Raw genomic sequence first — 22,890 nt, forward strand, 5'->3', positions numbered from 1 at the left:
GGAATAGGGCTCTTTTCCTCCTCGTTAGGGAGAAAGCTGGGGTTGTGTGTTCTCGACCGTGCACGTGTGCGTCTGGCTGTGCGCATGTGAGTGAGTAATTGTTTGTGTTTGCATGCGCATATGTGTGTGTGTTTGCTGTGCGTGTGTGCGTGTATGTATGTGTGTTTGTGTACAAGCAAAGATCACCCCTCGTCTTCGGTCAACAGTCTCAACGCACCAGACAGGAATGCAAATGTATTCAGCATTCAGATTAGACGGTGTCAAGTGCGACTGAGAGGTTGGGTGTAGATGAGATGTATGGGTAAAGCACATTAGCTTGTTGCTGACTGGGTCTGCTGTGTGCCACATCCTTACCTCAGCATGATCCATTAGCCCCCCACGCCCCCCCCCCTCTCTCTCTCTCCTTTGCCTCTCCCTCCCTCCATCTCTCTCCCTCTGCCTTCTGCGCTGTCTGTATCTCTCCTCTCTTTTGTCCTTCTCGCTTTTCTCTCTCTCTCCTCCCTTTGCCCCTCTCTCTCCCTCCTGTCTCTTCTCTCTCCCTCTCTTCCCCACTCTCTCCTCCTCCCTTCCCTCCCTCCTCTCTCTCTCTCTCCTCTGTCTCTTCTCTCTCCCTCTCTCCCACTCTCTCTCCCTCCCTCCCTCCCTCCTCTCTCTCTCTCTCTCTCTCTCTCTCTCTCTCACTCCTCCTGTCTCTTCTCTCTCCCCTCTCTTCCCCACTCCTCTCTCTCTCTCTCTCTCTCTCTTCTCTTCCCTCTCCTCTCTCCTGACTGGTACCATTGGCTTTGTCTTATGTAGCTGTGGACGGGACTATCAACGACCTTTACACAGACTGGCCCAGACCAGAACAAAGGCTTAAGATCTTGTTCAGACTCACAGCAGTGAGACAGCACTATGAATATAGAAACAAGATGGCCATCACTGCCTGACGCACACACACACACACAAACACTCCTACGTTGCCCTAATTCAGTGGTGACATTGACTCAGAGCCTGGACGTCACAGGCACCACTGACATTTTCCCCGTGACCTTCAGTCAGAATTGATAATGTCTTTGTTTGCAACCTTTGACTCCAGTGCTGTGCCGCAGAAACAGGATGTACAGAAGAAATACTGAGGTTTACTGATGGACCCCCCCCCCCCCAGCACAGAAAAAAATAGGGTTTACTGAAGGACTAAAGGATATTTTTATGGAAAGCACTACAGTATGTGTTACATTAATTTGTATGAATGGTGCTATATAAATACCAGGCCAGGTCCAGCCTGGCTTAGGTGCGAGGCTGACTTGTTTCTGTTCAGGACTGGTAGGACGAAAGCTAGTCATGCCACTGAAATAGCTGTGAATTGAAATGACATGAAATAATGTCACATAAATTCAATAACTGACATAGAACCACCAGGTAATCGCATTTTTACAAAGCTTCTATAGCATCCAGTGACAAAATGCTGAAGCCTTCATTTGGGTAGACAAGGACGAGGCCGGTTTACAAAAGAAGAGTGTCTTTATTGCCCTTTTGCTCAGACGGACAGCACTAACTGCAAGTCGCGCCAGAACCCCAGAGAGTGAACTCACTTCCCAGTTCTCCAGAAAAACCCACCTAAAAACTCCCAGGTCTCCCCCCCGAGACCACCCCTAGCGGTTGCCTAGTAACCCACTCGGTAAGTCAAACCAAATACACTACAATACTGTCCACACCAAGGCTTGAACTTGCTGTTAGTCAGACGCACTATGCACTCGGCCACCGCTGACCTGGGAAATCTGTGGAGTCTTTTTCTTTTGATGTTCTGGGACCACTGCCTCTTGTGGTAGCAACATAGAACTGCAGGTCAACAACCCGACGGAGGCACAAATCGTCATTCGCTTTTCTTGGTGCGACGGCTTACGCCTCGCACAACAATTACATTGACATTGACCCCCTGGCACAGAGAAAATTACCAAGATTTACTGAAGGACCCCCCAGCACAGAGAAAACTACCAAGGTTTACTGAAGGACCCCCCAGCACAGAGAAATACCAAGGTTTACTGAAGGACCCCCCAACACAGAAGAAATACCAAGGTTTACTGAAGGACCCCCCAGCACAGAAGAAATACCAAGGTTTACTGAAGGACCCCCCAGCACAGAAGAAATGGTTAACTGCTTTTCTTCCTCTTTCTCTTGTTTCTTCGTATACATTTTCACCACCTCATCTAAGAGGAGGGAAGAAAAAAACATCCACTTCCCTGGTTGAGCTGAAATATTAACAAAAATAGACGTTTCTTTATTAAATATTTAACGCCCGCTGTGGGATTGACAGTACCGGAGGGTCAGGCTGGGATATCTTGCTGGGCTGTGTCCCTGTTAGATTGCTCTAATATATCCACAGTGCTGTACAGTATTCTGGTGCCATTACACCTCCTTCCTCCGTCGCTCCACTCCCCCTAGAGAGAGATAATGTATTTGAGGAGATGATATCAGCGCTGCACTTTCTCCTCTGTCCACCCCGATATAAATCACATTCATATAACTGTGTCGCCGGCCGAACAGGTGGAAGCCGAACAGTGGAGAAACGCATCTTGAATATCTTTAGAACTACTATTATAATGGCCGAAGGCCTTCTGGGGTTCATGCGATTTCGTGGTTCAATTCGGCGTTCGTTTTCACAGGAAGCGTCATTCTGCCACGTTCTTTGTTTTTTCCGTTCTTTGGCCCGCGGCTCGAATCTCTTTGCTCCGTCGCTGTGGGCTTGATCATGGTCCAGAGGCTTGGCGACCAGAACCGGCTCATCCCTCTTTTCCTGGGAACGGGGGAGCGGAGCGGAAGGCGTGGGGTCAGGCATGTGATAGGGCCACTCGGAACGGATCATCTATCGATGCGGTCCGTTCTATTGACAGAACCGCTGTTGGCCTCATGGGAAGCGATCACTCACACCCACAATCAATACTCGCCAATTTGTTGTCCCATTGCTTCTGACAGGTTTCTGGCGGTGGGATGTGAGTAAGATGGCGTTGGATCAATTGGAGTCGACAAGCACGATTTGTTGTTTGGTATAAATAGCCATATTGTACTTGAGGCCACATGACGGCACATGGTTTCATAATACAATGACGTGTGTATGCGTGTTTGTGCTAGACCAAGCATGAACGTGTGTGTGTGTGTGCGTATGTGCGCGCGTGTGTGTGATTGTGTGTGTGTCTTGACTCGTGTGTATTGGGTGGGGGTGGGGGGTGCAGAAAGAGAGAAAGAAAGACTTCTGACCTTTCCAATACAATAATCACTGAAACCATGTCCCTCTAATCACGTGAACTACACACATTCCGACGACTGATCTCTCCTCAAGTCTGTGATTAAGGAGGAATTTTCGAAGCACTCCAATCTGGTCTAGTTTTAGAGTTCACTTGAGTCTCTCTCAGTTGATGAGGACAGCAGAGAACAGCCAGGAAGAGAGATGGGGAAATGAATCATTTGGACAGAAACACAAACTGACAGAGAGAGAGAGAGAGGAAGTTTGTAGAAGAAGCAGGCTCTAATCGTCTCATCTCTTAATCCTTCTGTGGTCTTCTGCGATGATGGAGGGAAGCTGTTCTTCTTGCAGCTAAGTGTTCCACAAACCAATTATGCCATACCAGACTCTTAAGACTCACTCCTTCCTCTTCTCTCTCTCTTTCTCTCCCCCCATCCCCTCTCTCTCTGACCCCTAGCATCTCTTCTCTCTCTCTCTCTCTCTCCCCCATCCCCTCTCTCTCTGACCCCTAGCATCTCTTCTCTCTCTCTCTCCCCCCCATCCCCTCTCTCTCTGACCCCTAGCATCTCCTCTCTCTCTCTCTCCCCCCATCCCCTCTCTCTCTGACCCCTAGCATCTCTTCTCTCTCTCTCCCATCCCCTCTCTCTCTGACCCCTAGCATCTCTTCTCTCTCTCTCCCATCCCCTCTCTCTCTGACCCCTAGCATCTCTTCTCTCTCTCTCCCCCATCCCCTCTCTCTCTGACCCCTAGCATCTCTTCTCTCTCTCTCCCATCCCCTCTCTCTCTCTGACCCCTAGCATCTCTTCTCTCTCTCTCCCCCCCATCCCCTCTCTCTCTGACCCCTAGCATCTCTTCTCTCTCTCTCCCCCCCATCCCCTCTCTCTCTGACCCCTAGCATCTCTTCTCTCTCTCTCCCCCCATCCTCTCTCTCTCTGACCCCTAGCATCTCTTCTCTCTCTCCCCCATCCCCTCTCTCTCTGACCCCTAGCATCTCTTCTCTCTCTCTCTCTCCCATCCCCTCTCTCTCTGACCCCTAGCATCTCTTCTCTCTCTCTCCCCCCATCCCCTCTCTCTCTGACCCCTAGCATCTCTTCTCTCTCTCTCCCCATCCCCTCTCTCTCTCCCCCCATCCCCTCTCTCTCTGACCCCTAGCATCTCTTCTCTCTCTCCCCCCCATCCCCTCTCTCTCTGACCCCTAGCATCTCTTCTCTCTCTCTCCCCCCCATCCCCTCTCTCTCTGACCCCTAGCATCTCTTCTCTCTCTCTCTCCCCCCCATCCCCTCTCTCTCTGACCCCTAGCATCTCTTCTCTCTCTCTCTCCCCCCCATCCCCTCTCTCTCTGACCCCTAGCATCTCTTCTCTCTCCCCCCCCCATCCCCTCTCTCTCTGACCCCTAGCATCTCTTCTCTCTCTCTCCCCCCATCCCCTCTCTCTCTCTGACCCCTAGCATCTCTTCTCTCTCTCTCCCCATCCCCTCTCTCTCTGACCCCTAGCATCTCTTCTCTCTCTCTCCCCCCCATCCCCTCTCTCTCTGACCCCTAGCATCTCTTCTCTCTCTCTCTCCCCCATCCCCTCTCTCTCTGACCCCTAGCATCTCTTCTCTCTCTCTCTCTCTCCCATCCCCTCTCTCCCCGACCCCTAGCATCTCTTCTCTCTCTCTCCCCCCCCATCCCCTCTCTCTCTGACCCCTAGCATCTCTTCTCTCTCTCTCTCCCCCATCCCCTCTCTCTCTGACCCCTAGCATCTCTTCTCTCTCTCTCCCCATCCCCTCTCTCTCTGACCCCTAGCATCTCTTCTCTCTCTCCCCCCCATCCCCTCTCTCTCTGACCCCTAGCATCTCTTCTCTCTCTCTCTCCCCCCCATCCCCTCTCTCTCTGACCCCTAGCATCTCTTCTCTCTCTCCCCCCATCCCCTCTCTCTCTGACCCCTAGCATCTCTTCTCTCTCTCCCCCCCATCCTCTCTCTCTCTGACCCCTAGCATCTCTTCTCTCTCTCTCCCCCCCATCCCCTCTCTCTCTCTGACCCCTAGCATCTCTTCTCTCTCTCTCCCCCATCCCCTCTCTCTCTCTGACCCCTAGCATCTCTTCTCTCTCTCTCCCCCCCATCCCCTCTCTCTCTGACCCCTAGCATCTCTCTCTCTCTCTCTCCCCCATCCCCTCTCTCTCTGACCCCTAGCATCTCTTCTCTCTCTCTCCCCCCCATCCCCTCTCTCTCTCTGACCCCTAGCATCTCTTCTCTCTCTCTCCCCCCCCATCCCCTCTCTCACTGACCCCTAGCATCTCTTCTCTCTCTCTCTCTCCCATCCCCTCTCTCTCTGACCCCTAGCATCTCTTCTCTTCTCTCTCTCCCCCATCCCCTCTCTCTCTCTGACCCCTAGCATCTCTTCTCTCTCTCTCCCCCCCATCCTCTCTCTCTCTGACCCCTAGCATCTCTTCTCTCTCTCCCCCCATCCCCTCTCTCTCTGACCCCTAGCATCTCTTCTCTCTCTCTCCCCCCCATCCCCTCTCTCTCTGACCCCTAGCATCTCTTCTCTCTCTCTCTCTCCCCCCCATCCCCTCTCTCTCTGACCCCTAGCATCTCTTCTCTCTCTCTCTCTCCCCCATCCCCTCTCTCTCTCTGACCCCTAGCATCTCTTCTCTCTCTCTCCCCCCATCCCCTCTCTCTCTGACCCCTAGCATCTCTTCTCTCCCTCTCCCCCCCCATCCCCTCTCTCTCTCTAACCCCTAGCATCTCTTCTCTCTCTCTCCCCCATCCCCTCTCTCTCTCTGACCCCTAGCATCTCTTCTCTCTCTCTCCCCCAATCCCCTCTCTCTCTGACCCCTAGCATCTCTTCTCTCTCTCTCTCTCCCCCCCATCCCCTCTCTCTGACCCCTAGCATCTCTTCTCTCTCTCTCTCCCCCCATCCCCTCTCTCTCTGACCCCTAGCATCTCTTCTCTCTCTCTCTCCCCCAATCCCCTCTCTCTCTGACCCCTAGCATCTCTTCTCTCTCTCTCTCTCCCCCCCATCCCCTCTCTCTCTGACCCCTAGCATCTCTTCTCTCTCTCTCCCCCCCATCCCCTCTCTCTCTGACCCCTAGCATCTCTTCTCTCTCTCTCTCCCCCCCATCCTCTCTCTCTCTGACCCCTAGCATCTCTTCTCTCTCCCCCCCATCCTCTCTCTCTCTGACCCCTAGCATCTCTTCTCTCTCTCTCCCCCCCCATCCCCTCTCTCTCTGACCCCTAGCATCTCTTCTCTCTCTCCCCCCCCATCCCCTCTCTCTCTGACCCCTAGCATCTCTTCTCTCTCTCTCTCCCCCATCCCCTCTCTCTCTGACCCCTAGCATCTCTTCTCTCTCTCTCTCTCCCCCCATCTCCTCTCTCTCTGACCCCTAGCATCTCTTCTCTCTCTCTCTCCCCCCATCCCCTCTCTCTCTGACCCCTAGCATCTCTTCTCTCTCTCTCCCCCCCATCCCCTCTCTCTCTGACCCCTAGCATCTCTTCTCTCTCTCTCCCCCCCATCCCCTCTCTCTCTCCCCCCCCATCCCCTCTCTCTCTGACCCCTAGCATCTCTTCTCTCTCTCCCCCCCCATCCCCTCTCTCTCTCCCCCCCCATCCCCTCTCTCTCTGACCCCTAGCATCTCTTCTCTCTCTCTCCCCCCCCATCCCCTCTCTCTCTGACCCCTAGCATCTCTTCTCTCTCTCTCTCCCCCCCTCTTTCTCTGACCCCTAGCATCTCTTCTCTCTCTCTCCCCCCCATCCCCTCTCTCTCTGACCCCTAGCATCTCTTCTCTCTCTCTCCCCCATCCTCTCTCTCTCTGACCCCTAGCATCTCTTCTCTCTCCCCCCCATCCCCTCTCTCTCTGACCCCTAGCATCTCTTCTCTCTCTCTCCCCCCCATCCCCTCTCTCTCTGACCCCTAGCATCTCTTCTCTCTCTCCCCCCCCCATCCCCTCTCTCTCTGACCCCTAGCATCTCTTCTCTCTCTCTCTCTCCCCCCATCTCCTCTCTCTCTGACCCCTAGCATCTCTTCTCTCTCTCTCTCCCCCCCATCCTCTCTCTCTCTCTCCCCCCCCATCCCCTCTCTCTCTGACCCCTAGCATCTCTTCTCTCTCTCCCCCCCCATCCCCTCTCTCTCTCCCCCCCCATCCCCTCTCTCTCTGACCCCTAGCATCTCTTCTCTCTCTCTCCCCCCCCATCCCCTCTCTCTCTGACCCCTAGCATCTCTTCTCTCTCTCTCCCCCCCATCCCCTCTCTCTCTGACCCCTAGCATCTCTTCTCTCTCTCCCCCCCCATCCCCTCTCTCTCTGACCCCTAGCATCTCTTCTCTCTCTCCCCCATCCCCTCTCTCTCTGACCCCTAGCATCTCTTCTCTCTCTCTCTCTCCCATCCCCTCTCTCTCTGACCCCTAGCATCTCTTCTCTCTCTCTCTCTCCCATCCCCTCTCTCTCTGACCCCTAGCATCTCTTCTCTCTCTCTCCCCCATCCCCTCTCTCTCTGACCCCTAGCATCTCTTCTCTCTCTCTCTCTCCCCCATCCCCTCTCTCTCTGACCCCTAGCATCTCTTCTCTCTCTCCCCCCCATCCCCTCTCTCTCTGACCCCTAGCATCTCTTCTCTCTCTCTCTTCCCCCATCCCCTCTCTCTCTGACCCCTAGCATCTCTTCTCTCTCTCTCCCTCCCATCCCCTCTCTCTCTGACCCCTAGCATCTCTTCTCTCTCTCCCCCCCCCATCCCCTCTCTCTCTCTGACCCCTAGCATCTCTTCTCTCTCTCTCTCCCCCCCCATCCCCTCTCTCTGACCCCTAGCATCTCTTCTCTCTCTCTCCCCCCATCCCCTCTCTCTCTGACCCCTAGCATCTCTAATCTCTCTCTCTCTCCCCCCCATCCCCTCTCTCTCTGACCCCTAGCATCTCTTCTCTCTCTCTCCCCCCCATCCCCTCTCTCTCTCTGACCCCTAGCATCTCTTCTCTCTCTCTCCCCCCCATCCCCTATCTCTCTCTGACCCCTAGCATCTCTTCTCTCTCCCCCCATCCCCTCTCTCTCTGACCCCTAGCATCTCTTCTCTCTCTCCCCCCCATCCCCTCTCTCTCTGACCCCTAGCATCTCTTCTCTCTCTCCCCCCCCATCCCCTCTCTCTCTCCCCCCCATCCCCTCTCTCTCTCTCCCCCCCATCCCCTCTCTCTCTGACCCCTAGCATCTCTTCTCTCTCTCTCCCCCCCCTCCCCCTCTCTCTCTGACCCCTAGCATCTCTTCTCTCTCTCTCCCCCCATCCCCTCTCTCTCTGACCCCTAGCATCTCTTCTCTCTCTCTCCCCCCATCCCCTCTCTCTCTGACCCCTAGCATCTCTTCTCTCTCTCCCCCCCCATCCTCTCTCTCTCTGACCCCTAGCATCTCTTCTCTCTCTCTCCCCCCATCCCCTCTCTCTCTCTGACCCCTAGCATCTCTTCTCTCTCTCTCCCCCCCATCCCCTCTCTCTCTCTGACCCCTAGCATCTCTTCTCTCTCTCCCCCCCCCATCCCCTCTCTCTCTCTGACCCCTAGCATCTCCTCTCTCTCTCCCCCCCCACCCCCTCTCTCTCTGACCCCTAGCATCTCTTCTCTCTCTCTCCCCCCATCCCCTCTCTCTCTGACCCCTAGCATCTCTTCTCTCTCTCTCTCTCCCCCCCCATCCCCTCTCTCTCTGACCCCTAGCATCTCTTCTCTCTCTCTCTCTCCCCCCCATCCCCTCTCTCTCTCTGACCCCTAGCATCTCTTCTCTCTCTCTCCCCCCATCCCCTCTCTCTCTGACCCCTAGCATCTCTTCTCTCTCTCTCTCTCCCCCCCCATCCCCTCTCTCTCTGACCCCTAGCATCTCTTCTCTCTCTCTCCCCCCCATCCCCTCTCTCTCTGACCCCTAGCATCTCTCTCTCTCCCCCCCATCCCCTCTCTCTCTCTGACCCCTAGCATCTCTTCTCTCTCTCTCCCCCCATCCCCTCTCTCTCTGACCCCTAGCATCTCTTCTCTCTCTCTCCCCCCCATCCCCTCTCTCTCTGACCCCTAGCATCTCTTCTCTCTCTCTCCCCATCCCCTCTCTCTCTGACCCCTAGCATCTCTTCTCTCTCTCCCCCATCCCCTCTCTCTCTGACCCCTAGCATCTCTTTTCTCTCTCCCCCCCCATCCCCTCTCTCTCTCTGACCCCTAGCATCTCTTCTCTCTCTCTCCCCCCCATCCCCTCTCTCTCTGACCCCTAGCATCTCTTCTCTCTCTCTCTCTCCCCCCATCCTCTCTCTCTCTGACCCCTAGCATCTCTTCTCTCTCTCTCCCCCCCATCCCCTCTCTCTCTGACCCCTAGCATCTCTTCTCTCTCTCCCCCCCCATCCCCTCTCTCTCTGACCCCTAGCATCTCTTCTCTCTCTCTCTCTCCCCCCCATCCCCTCTCTCTCTCTGACCCCTAGCATCTCTTCTCTCTCTCTCTCTCCCCCCATCCTCTCTCTCTCTGACCCCTAGCATCTCTTCTCTCTCTCTCCCCCCATCCCCTCTCTCTCTCTGACCCCTACCATCTCTTCTCTCTCTCTCTCTCCCCCCCATCCCCTCTCTCTCTCTGACCCCTAGCATCTCTTCTCTCTCTCTCTCTCCCCCCATCCTCTCTCTCTCTGACCCCTAGCATCTCTTCTCTCTCTCCCCCCCCATCCCCTCTCTCTCTGACCCCTAGCATCTCTTCTCTCTCTCTCTCTCCCCCCCATCCTCTCTCTCTCTCTGACCCCTAGCATCTCTTCTCTCTCTCTCTCTCCCCCCATCCTCTCTCTCTCTGACCCCTAGCATCTCTTCTCTCTCTCTCTCTCCCCCCATCCCCTCTCTCTCTCTGACCCCTAGCATCTCTTCTCTCTCTCTCCCCCCCCATCCCCTCTCTCTCTCTGACCCCAAGCATCTCTTTTTCTCTCTCTCTCTCCCCCCATCCCCTCTCTCTCTCTGACCCTAGCATCTCTTCTCTCTCTCTCTCTCTCCCCCATCCCCTCTCTCTCTCTGACCCCTAGCATCTCTTCTCTCTCTCTCTCTCTCCCCCCCATCCCCTCTCTCTCTCTGACCCCTAGCATCTCTTCTCTCTCTCTCTCTCCCCCATCCCCTCTCTCTCTGACCCCTAGCATCTCTTCTCTCTCTCTCTCTCCCCCCCCATCCCCTCTCTCCTCTGATCCCTAGCATCTCTTCTCTCTCCCCCCCATCCCCTCTCTCTCTGACCCCTAGCATCTCTTCTCTCTCTCTCTCCCCCATCCCCTCTCTCTCTGACCCCTAGCATCTCTTCTCTCTCTCTCTCCCCCCCCATCCCCTCTCTCTCTGACCCCTAGCATCTCTTCTCCTCTCTCTCCCCCCCATCCTCTCTCTCTCTGACCCCTAGCATCTCTTCTCTCTCTCTCTCCCCCCATCCCCTCTCTCTCTCTGACCCCTAGCATCTCTTCTCTCTCTCTCTCTTCTCTCCCCCCATCCCCTCTCTCTCTGACCCCTAGCATCTCTTCTCTCTCTCTCTCTCCCCCATCCCCTCTCTCTCTGACCCCTAGCATCTCTTCTCTCTCTCCCCCCATCCCCTCTCTCTCTCTCCCCCCATCCCCTCTCTCTCTCTCCCCCCCATCCCCTCTCTCTCTGACCCCTAGCATCTCTTCTCTCTCTCCCCCCCATCCCCTCTCTCTCTCTCCCCCCCATCCCCTCTCTCTCTGACCCCTAGCATCTCTTCTCTCTCTCTCTCCCCCCCCATCCCCTCTCTCTCTCTGACCCTAGCATCTCTTCTCTCTCTCCCCCCCATCCCCTCTCTCTCTGACCCCTAGCATCTCTTCTCTCTCTCTCTCCCCCCCATCCCCTCTCTCTCTGACCCTACCATCTCTTCTCTCTCTCCACCCCCATCCCCTCTCTCTCTCTGACCCCTACCATCTCTTCTCTCTCTCCACCCCATCCCCTCTCCTCTCTGACCCCTAGCATCTCTTCTCTCTCTCTCCCCCCCCATCCCCTCTCTCTCTGACCCCTAGCATCTCTTCTCTCTCTCCCCCCCCATCCCCTCTCTCTCTCTGACCCCTAGCATCTCTTCTCTCTCTCCCCCCCCCATCCTCTCTCTCTCTCTGACCCCTAGCATCTCTTCTCTCTCTCTCCCCCCATCCCCTCTCTCTCTGACCCCTAGCATCTCTTCTCTCTCTCTCTCTCCCCCCCATCCTCTCTCTCTCTCTGACCCCTAGCATCTCTTCTCTCTCTCTCTCTCCCCCCCATCCCCTCTCTCTCTCTGACCCCTAGCATCTCTCTCTCTCCCCCCCATCCCCTCTCTCTCTCTGACCCCTAGCATCTCTTCTCTCTCTCTCTCTCCCCCCCCATCCCCTCTCTCTCTGACCCCTAGCATCTCTCTCTCTCCCCCCCATCCCCTCTCTCTCTCTGACCCCTAGCATCTCTTCTCTCTCTCTCCCCCATCCCCTCTCTCTCTGACCCCTAGCATCTCTTCTCTCTCTCTCTCTCCCCCATCCCCTCTCTCTCTGACCCCTAGCATCTCTTCTCTCTCTCTCTCTCCCCCCATCCTCTCTCTCTCTGACCCCTAGCATCTCTTCTCTCTCTCCCCCCCCATCCCCTCTCTCTCTGACCCCTAGCATCTCTTCTCTCTCTCTCTCTCCCCCCCATCCCCTCTCTCTCTCTGACCCCTAGCATCTCTTCTCTCTCTCTCTCTCCCCCCATCCTCTCTCTCTCTGACCCCTAGCATCTCTTCTCTCTCTCTCCCCCCCATCCCCTCTCTCTCTGACCCCTAGCATCTCTTCTCTCTCCCCCCCATCCCCTCTCTCTCTCTGACCCCTAGCATCTCTTCTCTCTCTCTCTCTCCCCCCATCCTCTCTCTCTCTGACCCCTAGCATCTCTTCTCTCTCTCTCTCTCCCCCCATCCCCTCTCTCTCTGACCCCTAGCATCTCTTCTCTCTCTCCCCCCATCCCCTCTCTCTCTGACCCCTAGCATCTCTTCTCTCCCTCTCCCCCCCATCCCCTCTCTCTCTGACCCCTAGCATCTCTTCTCTCTCTCTCTCCCCCATCCTCTCTCTCTGACCCCTAGCATCTCTTCTCTCTCTCTCTCTCCCCCCCATCCCCTCTCTCTCTGACCCCTAGCATCTCTTCTCTCTCTCTCCCCCATCCTCTCTCTCTCTGACCCCTAGCATCTCTTCTCTCTCTCTCCCCCCCATCCCCTCTCTCTCTGACCCCTAGCATCTCTCCTCTCTCTCTCCCCCCATCCCCCCTCTCTCTGACCCCTAGCATCTCTTCTCTCTCTCTCTCCCCCCATCCCCTCTCTCTCTGACCCCTAGCATCTCTTCTCTCTCTCTCCCCCATCCCCTCTCTCTCTCTGACCCCTAGCATCTTATTTCTATGTCCAAACCTCTTTTTGTTTCCTCTCACTGTCTCCCCCTTCCTCTCTCTCTCTCTCTCTCTCTCTCTCTCTCTCTGCCTCTCTCTCTCTCTCTCTCTCTCTCTGTCTCTCTCTCTCTCTCTCCCTCTCTCTTTCCTCCTCCTCGCTGTTCTCTCTCACAAAATGCTATATATACATAAATATGTCTCTCTTAGAATTGTTGTATCCCAGTGTCTAGAAGCCAGGTTATCTGGGGTGCTGAATGCTGCCTCTCAGGCAAGTGTATAGGTGTCACCTAGAGGGCTGTGTGTGTGTGTGTGTGTTGTGTCAGGTAGGCTGGGCCGGGCTCGGCAGGGCAGGGTACTGTGCTAAGTAACCTACTTCCCCTGTTAACGTTGAAGAAACTCAACCGACAAAACACCGCTCGCTTGCCCTCAAGGGAGGGTTTAACGTTTCCATGGTTACCGTTGGCGGTCAAAGTTCACACTTTACACTGACGCTCCCTGGCCTGCGTCTGTGTTCGTGAGTGTCTGTGTTCACTTGATTGTAGGTTTTGTATGTGTGCATCTGTGAGTGTGTGTTTGTGAGTGTCTGTGTTCACTTGATTGTAGGTTTTGTATGTGTGCGTGTGTAAAACAAAGGACAAGGCTGAGAAATAACCATTTCTATGACGGTGTGCATCTGTGAGTGTGTGTGTGTGTGTGAGTGTGTGTGTGTGTGTGAGTGTGTGTGTTTGTGTACGTGCAGGTTTAATGGAGTGGAATGAGAGGGTAGGAGGGCTTTAGCCAGCCAGGCTGTCTGGTAATGCTGTTAACACGGCCGTAAGCAATTTTACCCACAGGAAAGCCGAGATGGGCAATTTTCTGAGATTTAGCTCCCTTCACCCATCTCTCTCTCTCTCTCTCTCTCTCTCTCTCTCTCTCTCTCCCTGTCTGATCTTTCACCTTTGTTGTTGTCTGTCTACTCTCATCTTTGCTCTCTCTCTTATTTCCCTTTTTAGATATATATTCCATCTGTCCATCCCACCGCTGTAAGCAGGGACCCAGCGGTTCTGGTCATGTCTCGTTTAATGATTAATGGACCTAGTCCTCTTTACCTGTACGCACACATTTGTGTGCGCGCGCGTGTGTGTGTACTCCTACTGTGTGTATGCTGTCAGAGAGTGACATCGAAGGAGCTTTTAGCCTCTCCAGCATTGTCTGTCATCCGGCTGCTGCTGTTAGACAGGAGATGAGTGGAGGGAGGGGAGAGGTAGTGGAGGGGAGAGGTAGTGGAGAGGAAGAGAGAGAGTGGTGACTTGAATTTACAGCCTTTGAAAGGCATTAAGCTCTCTGGGAAAGTATGAAATAGTTAATCGTAGATTTCTTTCTGGTTGGATGACACTTGGTTGTTGTATACTCTGTATGTCATTAGAGTGGATACTATGCATTGTGTATATGTGTGTGTGTGTGTGTGTGTCTGTGTCTGTGTCTGTGTCTGTGTCTGTGTCTGTGTCTGTCTGTCTGTCTGTCTGTCTGTCTGTCTGCGTGTGCCTGTGTGTCTGTCTATGCATACAGTACCTGTGTGTCTATGCATACCTATGTGTGTGTGTGTGTGTGTGTGGGACGTGTGCCTGTGGGTGTGTGTGTGTGTGTGTGTGTGTGTGTGAGAGAGAGAGAGAGAGATAAAGTTTGTGTGTCTGCATGTGTGCATACGTGTGCGTGACTGCGTTTGTGTATCCTACTACATTAGAACGAGTGGCATGGATATTCAAGCTGCCCACTTTCTGACATACTTCAGGTTTCTGCCCTTTAGTGGTTTTCTAAAATCCACAACTTGTTTAACAAAAGAGAGATGGAGGGAGGGTGAGAGAGAGAGAGAGAGAGAGAAAATTATATCATGGATCAATTTGGAGAGCAGAAAAACAGCCCTCTGTCTGTAGTCCTGTCCCTCTCCCTGGGTAAGAATAGCCCAGCATCTTGTCAGTAGGAACCGGAGTTGGAGGGTGGGGGGCAGTTGGAGGGTGGGGGCAGTTGGAGGCTGGGGGGCAGTTGGAGGGTGGGGGGCTACTAGCCCCACCCCCCAGCCTCGTACTGGAGGCTTTCACGTTCGCTCGGTTAACCAGGACGATCTTACTCTGAGTTTGGTGGAATGTGAGAACGAGGGCCGTAAGCGGACAGAGAGAGAAATAGAAAGGGGGGAGAGAGGGAGGGGAATAGAGAGAGAGTGAGAAAGTGGGAGAGGCAGAGGGAGGGAGAGAGGGATGGGGGGGGGGATATTTTTTTATTTTTTTTCTGTTGACTGAGAAACTCTTCCTTGATTATTGCTACTTCAGTACACATGATGGTAGTCTTATGTGGAGATTGATGATGATGATGATTATGACATCATCATTATCATCGTGTGTGTGTGTGTGTGTGTGTGTGTGTGTGTGTGTGTGTGTGTGCGCGTGTACATTAACTGTTTGCCTTGGCTTTTTTCTTTCTCCTCACTTCACTCGTTCCTCTTCTCTTTCTCTGCTTCACCTACACAGATAGGCATACGCACACACACACACACACACACACACACACACACACACACACACACACTGCTGTAAGAACTATATGGGGGCCTCCCATGGTATAGTAAATAATTAAGTAAGTAAGTAAGTCAAATTCACTTCGTTTTTTCACAGACAGCCACACAGTGCTTCACAGAGATGATAAAAGCAAAGGGACAAAGATGCAGAGCATAGAATACTAAGGCAGGATGGCTAAATAGGCCACATACACTGTAAACAACCCCCACCCAACCCCCCCCCCCCACCCTCAATTTTCAGCTGTCCAGTCACTAATGGCGAGAAGACAATCCATCAGCCTAGACAGACTGGGTGGCTCACATGGTTTGAATGTGAAGTGGAGCTGGATATCGTCCCCATATAAGTGATAAGCAATATTAAATCTGTTTATGATCAGCCCCGAGGGTAACAAAGAGAACGTGAAAAGCAGCGGTCCCAGAACAGAACCTTGCGGAACTCCTCAGGACAATGGAGAGGAATCGGATATTATATATAGTAGCATTCAATCCTCTCTTCATGGTTTGATGAGTTAGATCTGAAATCACTTGCACAGTGAACAGGAACATTGCTTTCATCTGTTTGTGATGCAGTGATTACTTAAAGAGAGGAAGGAAGCCCGCAGTGTGAATTTTGAGTCGGGTGCTTTGTAGGTAGACAACACACCCAACACTAGTTCAGTTCACACCTTCAGTGTGTTTCTACTGGACGGTTGTGGCTCAGGAGGTCGAGCGGGTCGTCCAATGATCGTATGGTCCGCTGTTCGAATCCCGCCTCCTCCTGTCCACATGTCGAAATGTCCTCGGGCAAGACACTGAACCCCAAATTGCTCCCAATGAGCAGGCTAGCACCTTGCGTGACAGCTGCCACCATTGGTGTGTGAATGTATGTGTGAATGGGTGAATGAGAGGCCATTGTAAAGTGCTTTGGATAAAAGCACTATTTAAGTGCAGTCCATTTACCATTTACCTGATTGCAGTCATATACAACGTCATAGAACCACGTCATGGCAGGGGCCTTCGTGAATGAACCATTTACAGTTTGTTTGACTGTAGGCCGTGGTGCTATCAATTGGAAGAGTTCTGTCTGTCTGTCTGTCTGCCTGCCTGTCTCTGTGTGGGCCATGCCATAAAAAATGCATTTTCATGTCTGGGGCGATAATATCTTCATCCCCATGAGATATTTTTGATTTGCTAAGGGTTACTATGCCGTTGTTATGCTCTTGCTTTGTTGAATGCGCTGGAAAGGGCTGAGAATCTATCGCCCCTGGGCTAAGGTCTCATTCACAGAAGAGAGATATATATATATATTTTTTTTATTTTTTATTATAATAATAAAACTTCCACTTTTCACCACCGCAGGGCAGCGCCCATCGCCCTTTATTGACCAGCCGCCACTGACAACAATGCATGGCTCTGTAGGCTACTGTGTTAAATATCACTAGCATTTTAAACAAGACAGTACAGTATGTCTTAAGTGTCGTACAGGGCTCATTCCATCAAAAATGCATTTTCATGTACTTTTCATGTATTGCTATGGGTAAGCTGAGTGCCGGCTTGAAAGGAGGATCAAGCTAAATTAGCATTGTGTTCTTTAGTACAATAGTGTTCTGTTTATATGTGTGTGTGTGTGCGCGTGCGTGCGCGCGTGCGTGCATACTGTATGTGCATGCGTGCATATTTCCTTCTGTGCGTGTGTGTGTGGAGGGCATGTACAGTAGCCTGATTCAGCACTCTGAAGTTCTGTAGTATAGTGTAGTGTGTGTGTGTTGGAGGAGTGTGTGTAGGGGGGGTGCTTGTTTGTGTTGGTGTATTTTGGGTTTTTCTGTCAGGGTGTGTGTGTGTGTGTGTGTGTGTGTGTGTGTGTGTGTGTGTGTGTGTGTGTGTGTGTGTGTGTGTGTGTGTATTTCTCATTGGGCCAGAGACTAGAGGTTAAACAGTACATACTGAATCTTTGTCCACACTGCTGGGTGTAGAGGGTCTTTGAGAGGACATGTTTGTTTTCCTCTCTGTGCCTCTGGTCCCTGGGGTGACAGGCCTAGAGTATGTGCGTGTGTGTGTGTGTGCGTGCATGTGTGTATGTGTGTGTGTGTCCAGACAGGATATCATCGCAGAACCTGGAATGTGTCTAAACTAACAAGCAGAGCAGCAGGAAAAAAAGCTAGAGATGTATGTTTGTGTGTGTGTGTGCATGTTTGTGCGTGTGTGTGTGTGCGTGTGTGCGTGCGTGTTTGTGTGTGCGTGTGTGTATGTTTGTGTGTATGTACGTGTGTGTGTGTGTGTGTATGTACGTGTGTGTGTGTTTTTTATTATAGATAGCTATTCTTGCACTTTGCCTTTAGAACTAGATTATGCTCTTAGTCACTTGTTTTAGAAAGGAGATGCATTTGTGAGTTCTGGCAAGTAATAGTACATTGGCTTTTCCTATGTTAAATGCAATTATTCTAAGTCGCTTTAGATAAAAGTGTCAACTAAATGACTGTAATGTAATGTAACTTTCATGTAAGTGAATTAGACAGGAAGTCGGTCTATCACACACACACGCACACGCACACACCCTCTACGCCAGCAAGTGAGATTACCCCGGCGTATGTTATCATTGACTTCTCATTCCTTGGTGCTTGGATGCATAGTTCCTCCAGCTGAACATATGACCTTGGTTTCAACATCTCTCCACTGCATACAGCACAGCACATTAGCAGGTCTCGACCTGGTCTCCAGTCAAGCACTACACAAAACATCAATCAATCAATCAATCAAAGCTGTATTTGTAGAGCGCATTTCATACCCAGAGGCAACACAATGCGCTTTACAGAGAACAAGGGAGGTGGGCATAAGACCCACTCTCTACATATTCCAGAGGGAAGCAAAAAAACAGTAATCACCCGGGGGCCAGATAAGTGAGCTGTAAAAATTCTTCCCTAACCCCTCTCAACAAGGCGATCAAGCAAGCTCCTGGAGTATGTTTGTCTACCGGCTAAGAACATTTATAAAGCAATACATTACATTAAATTACATTTCAGAGTAAGAGAGGCTAAAAAAGCATCATAGGAGAGAGGACATTCTACAGACATGCTACGACATCCACAGCAGACACGGGGGTATCTATCGGACTCAGGGAGGTCTGCTGGTGACAGTGGGGCATCCACTGGACCTGGTTAGAAGATAGGAGGGAGAGAGAGAGGCACTAGGGAGAGGGAAGGCAGAACAGGGTTAGTAGCACATAGAGCCATACAAACCACACAGATATTGAAACAGGCAACCTGGAGCAAGACAAAACATGGACAGAGGAGAGGAGTCAGCACACGTTACTTGAACGTTGCATTCACGTTATTTGACTGTACTATGGTCAGACATCCAGTCAATGACGTCAAGCTGTAGCCTAGGCTAAATGCATTTCTGCTGAGCCAGTCCCGCAAGCAGCTCTGATCAAATAGGTTATGCATTACAGTGCTAGTAGGCTATTTATTGATTGTATAATTAATGTCTTTGTATGCTCGGCATCATTGAAATGAGGTAATTTTAGATATCTGCAACGTCATTTCGCCTATTAGATTCAAACTACTTTTGCCATTCACGTGTATGGGGTATGTCATTACAGAATTTGGATATCCACAATGTGAATTGCGGATATCTATAACTGAATGACTAGGTGTAATTCCAGATTCAGATATCTACAATTTAATTCTGACTAGTCATAATTCCAATTCAAGATATCTACAACTTAATTCAAGATATCTTAAACTTAATTTAAGATATCTTAAACTTAATTTAAGATATCTTAAAATGGCATTGTAGATATCTTGAATTAATGGGAATTAAAGATATCTTGAACTGGAATTATGACTAGTCAGAATTAAATTGTAGATATCTGAAACTGGAATTACACCTAGTAACATTAGTTATAAGTAGCCTAATAGGCTAGCTATTGTTCGAGCTAACATAGCTAATATTATATGCAAATGACAAACAAATAGCTCCAACTCTTTTAATGGTATTTTATTATTGAGTCAACAAGAATTTACCAATGATGCGAAATTAAAACGTTTAAACGTTGAGCTACTTACCTGAAAACATTTGCTAAGCGAGAGCCTATATCAACACAATGTCCACTTGGGTTGCCAGACTTCCAAATCATGTCCAGCCCATTACATCAACGGCTATTTGACATCCATTACACAAGCTATCTGGAGGAAATATACATCAACCAATATATCAAACCTTAGCGTGTTAAAATGTCAACAAATTACCGATGATTCTGCCATCCGGGGTAATGATCTGTTAAAATGACAAGTCGTAAACGAGGAGGAGGCGATCCCATTCATTTCAATGTCGGCCGACCTGTACGTTTTGATTCCTGGCACAAATCGTCTTGCACACGCTACACAGTGACGTAATGTCTCTTCCTTCTTTTTAGATTCCTTGGGTTTGATTTGGCGGGACGGCGTCACATCCCAGTTGAATGCGTTCCACAAACAAAACGCAAAACACTCACTTTTGCCCAATCTTTGTAGTTCTAGGCAAGTAAGCTATTGTTAGCCATGGTTAGCAATAGTTATTTTGCGCATTTGACTTAACAGACACCACGTCTTGACCCGACGTCAGTTACTGAGATAGATACTGATATGTTCATAATAATTCAATTACATCCAGATGGAGAAAAATGTGTTTGAGAACAAGGTAATAATAACAATAAATGTTATTTGTATAGCACCTAAATTCAGCTCAAAATGCTTTTACAACAGAGCATTTAAATTAAAGAATGTGAAATTTAATAATGCAATGATCAGGCTTGTCTTCATTCGTAGACTATAGGAGAAAAACACTGAGCCCAGCCTGCTAAATCTGCTCAAAGACGCCACCTGGCGGTGGTGCATCACTAAAACGAAATAACACCCGTCTCAAATCCCACAAGATTTCCAACGGGATTTCCCTGCCAAATACCGCGATGCTGAAATGCTGCAGCTTGGGAAATTTCTAACTTCCCACATCTGTACCTTTCAAATCCAGCTGCATTTGAACATTATTTCATCAGAAGCGTATTGTCAGAACTAAATGAAAAACACATTTAGGTAATGCACTTTGCCATTTCTCTAATACAAATTTCAGTGAAGTGAGAGTTAATGTGGAAGAAAGTCCCAGTAATGATATGCTACTGACAGCTCACTAGAGCGCAGGACTCGTTAGAAATACTTGAAAAGTGGAAATCTGTGGTCTGTGACCAATCAGAGGGCAATTGAGCCCTTTCGCACGGTCCACTATCTATGCCGGCCAATCAGCACCTGAAACTAAATCCCATCGGATTCTCAATGGTGTCCAAAAATATCATAGCTTGTTCCCAGTAGTTCTTGTCGCAGAGAGAGCTTCTGGGCACTCATATTAGCCTCTACCGCCCCCCTCTCTCTTTCTCTCTCTCTGTATGTATCTCTCTCTCTCTCTCTCTCTCTCTCTCTCTGTATGTATCTCTCTCTCTCTCTCTCTGTATGTATCTCTCTCTCTCTCTCTCTGTATGTATCTCTCTCTCTCTCTCTCTGTATGTATCTCTCTCTCTCTCTCTGTATGTATCTCTCTCTCTCTCTCTGTATGTATCTCTCTCTCTCTCTCTCTCTCTGTATGTATATCTCTCTCCTCCTTCTCTCTATGTATCCTACCTCTCTATCTCTCCTACCGATCTCTCGCTCCATCTTTCTTCCCCACTCTCTCTCTTTCTCTCTCCTCCCTCCCTCTATCTATCCTCCCTCTCTCTCCCTCTTCTCCCTCTATCTCCTATTCTATCATCTCTCTCTATCTCTCCACTCTCTCCTCCCTCTCTCCTCCCTCTATCTATCCTCCCTCTCTCTCCCTCTTCTCCCTCTATCTCCTATTCTATCCTCTCTCTCTTTATCTATCCACTTTCTCCTCCCTCTCTCTCTCTCTCTCTTGATCTATCCTCTCTCTCTTCCCAGACATGGTTTTATAGAAGCCGTGCTACCAGTCAGTCACTGAGCTGCAGCATCAGGCACAAAACACACTAACAAGTCAATAACAGCTGAATCGATTGATGTGGATCGCAGGGGAGGGCATCTGGCCCCCAGGATGGAGGTCTAATTTGGGCAGCGCCGGCTCCAGTATAGATCCCTTAATGGAGCTGTGATTGGGTGGCGTGCATTTCAGCATCGCTGGGCTTTTAGCGTGTTAGTCTTTGATTGAGTTGTTGAGGTGTGTTCATGCCCTTACTTGGCGGTCGCAATTATTTCGCCAATCAGTATAAATAAAGAAACATAATAAGTGGTAACGGTAACTAACAGTAAAAGTAAATCTAACAAAAAAAGTAAATATGTTTAATGAACATTGGCACAGTAACATGTGTGTGTGTGTGTGTGTGTGTGTGTGTGTGTGTGTGTGTGTGTGTCTAAGTAAAAAGCTGTGGTGTGGTGTTGTTCTATCACTCACCGTCCATCCCTCAGACTGTGGCGAGAAGCAAGAAACGGTGCCGCAAGTGTAGAGCACTCTGCTCTTTCCCCCAAGAGGAGTTTTAATTTGTCTTTGTCAGGCAGGTCATGTATGTGTATTGAATTTAGGGAAATGTTTTTAAAATTTTCACATTTGTCTGTAAAGTGCAACTCTGTCTCCACCTCCCCCAGAAAGCACTGTTGACACAATATTTCTTTGACAGGACGGCACAATTTTCGGTGGTGACCTATTTCAATGGCCATGCTGTGCTCACTCAATCTGTACTTTGTCAATGTGGTTTTATCAGATAATCTCCCAGGGTGCACTGCCTATTTAGGGCCAGATCGCACTGCATTTTGCTTTGTGTTTGTGTGTCCAAATAGGTGATGTAGTTTTGCTTTTCATATATGAAGTCTCCGACGTAATTTCAGGCGAGGCACGGACGTCAACGCCGGGCTAATCGGCAGAGGCTGATTAGTCACACCCCGTAATGACGCAACGTACCAGCTGACTGTCAGCTGTCATAGCATTGGTCCAGCACGCTAGAGCGCATGTATTTAAGCTGTCAAAACATGTCATGTTTGCTCTCACCATTACTGCTGATCGCTCGTATCTGCGCGCTCGCCCCACCTCCTCCCCTGCTCCGCCCGTGTTCTGTCGATGTCGTCTCTGTTGTCGTCGTTGCTCTCTGTTCCGGGGGTATTGCTGCATTCTTCTGGTATTCCACTATGCGTCGGCTAGTGGAAGCCGGGGAACTTCACTTGCTTAGTCTCTGTGGCTCTCCGTGGTGATCGTGGGCCGAAACATCTCCGAAGGGCCATCCAGCGGTCCCTCCAGTCACCATGGAGGCAGAGACACTAGGCTGTATCTCCTTCGGAACTCCACGAAGCGCCGGCCCGTGGGGGCCAGGGACTATAATGTACAGCAGTCCCCCTGTGGCTCTCTTTGGCGGTCTTAGTGGGCTGAGTTACCTCAGAGCGTCTTCCCGATCACGGCCCACCCTGATCGCCATAGAGGCAGGGGGCTACATCGATGCCGTTCCCTCCTCGGCACCCTAGCTGACCCAGAGGGGGGGGGTGGACATCCAGATTCGCCTCCCCCTACCAACGCGCCCTCCACATGCTGTGGAAGGCAGGGGGCCCCCCGAACAGAGCACACCGCCAAAATTCATATGCTGCATATCGTCGCATGCAAATAAATGGGTCAATTTTGACTAAAGTGATCTCAACTGAAGTTATAATTAGTTTGATCTGATTGATTTTGTATCAGTGTGCTGGTCCTGATGCTGTAGGTTGTTAATATTACTGAGTGAACTAAGCATTAAGACCAGCTATTAGCTGGGGCTCTTTGGAATTTCAGGGCTTTGTAATGGCATGAGTGGGGGTCATTTAAAA

At 50.8% G+C, this 22,890-nt stretch overlaps 1 protein-coding gene across 2 annotated transcripts in view; it reads left to right on the plus strand.

Annotated features, from left to right (window-relative positions):
• rgs3a (regulator of G protein signaling 3a) overlaps nucleotides 1–22,890 on the plus strand; it is a gene marked incomplete at both ends in the record, with an annotated part of 137,223 nt that overhangs the window by 58,900 nt on the left and 55,433 nt on the right. The window lies entirely within an intron of this gene.

Source organism: Borostomias antarcticus (assembly GCF_949987555.1).
Source record: "Borostomias antarcticus genome assembly, chromosome: 8".
NCBI lineage: Eukaryota > Metazoa > Chordata > Actinopteri > Stomiiformes > Stomiidae > Borostomias > Borostomias antarcticus.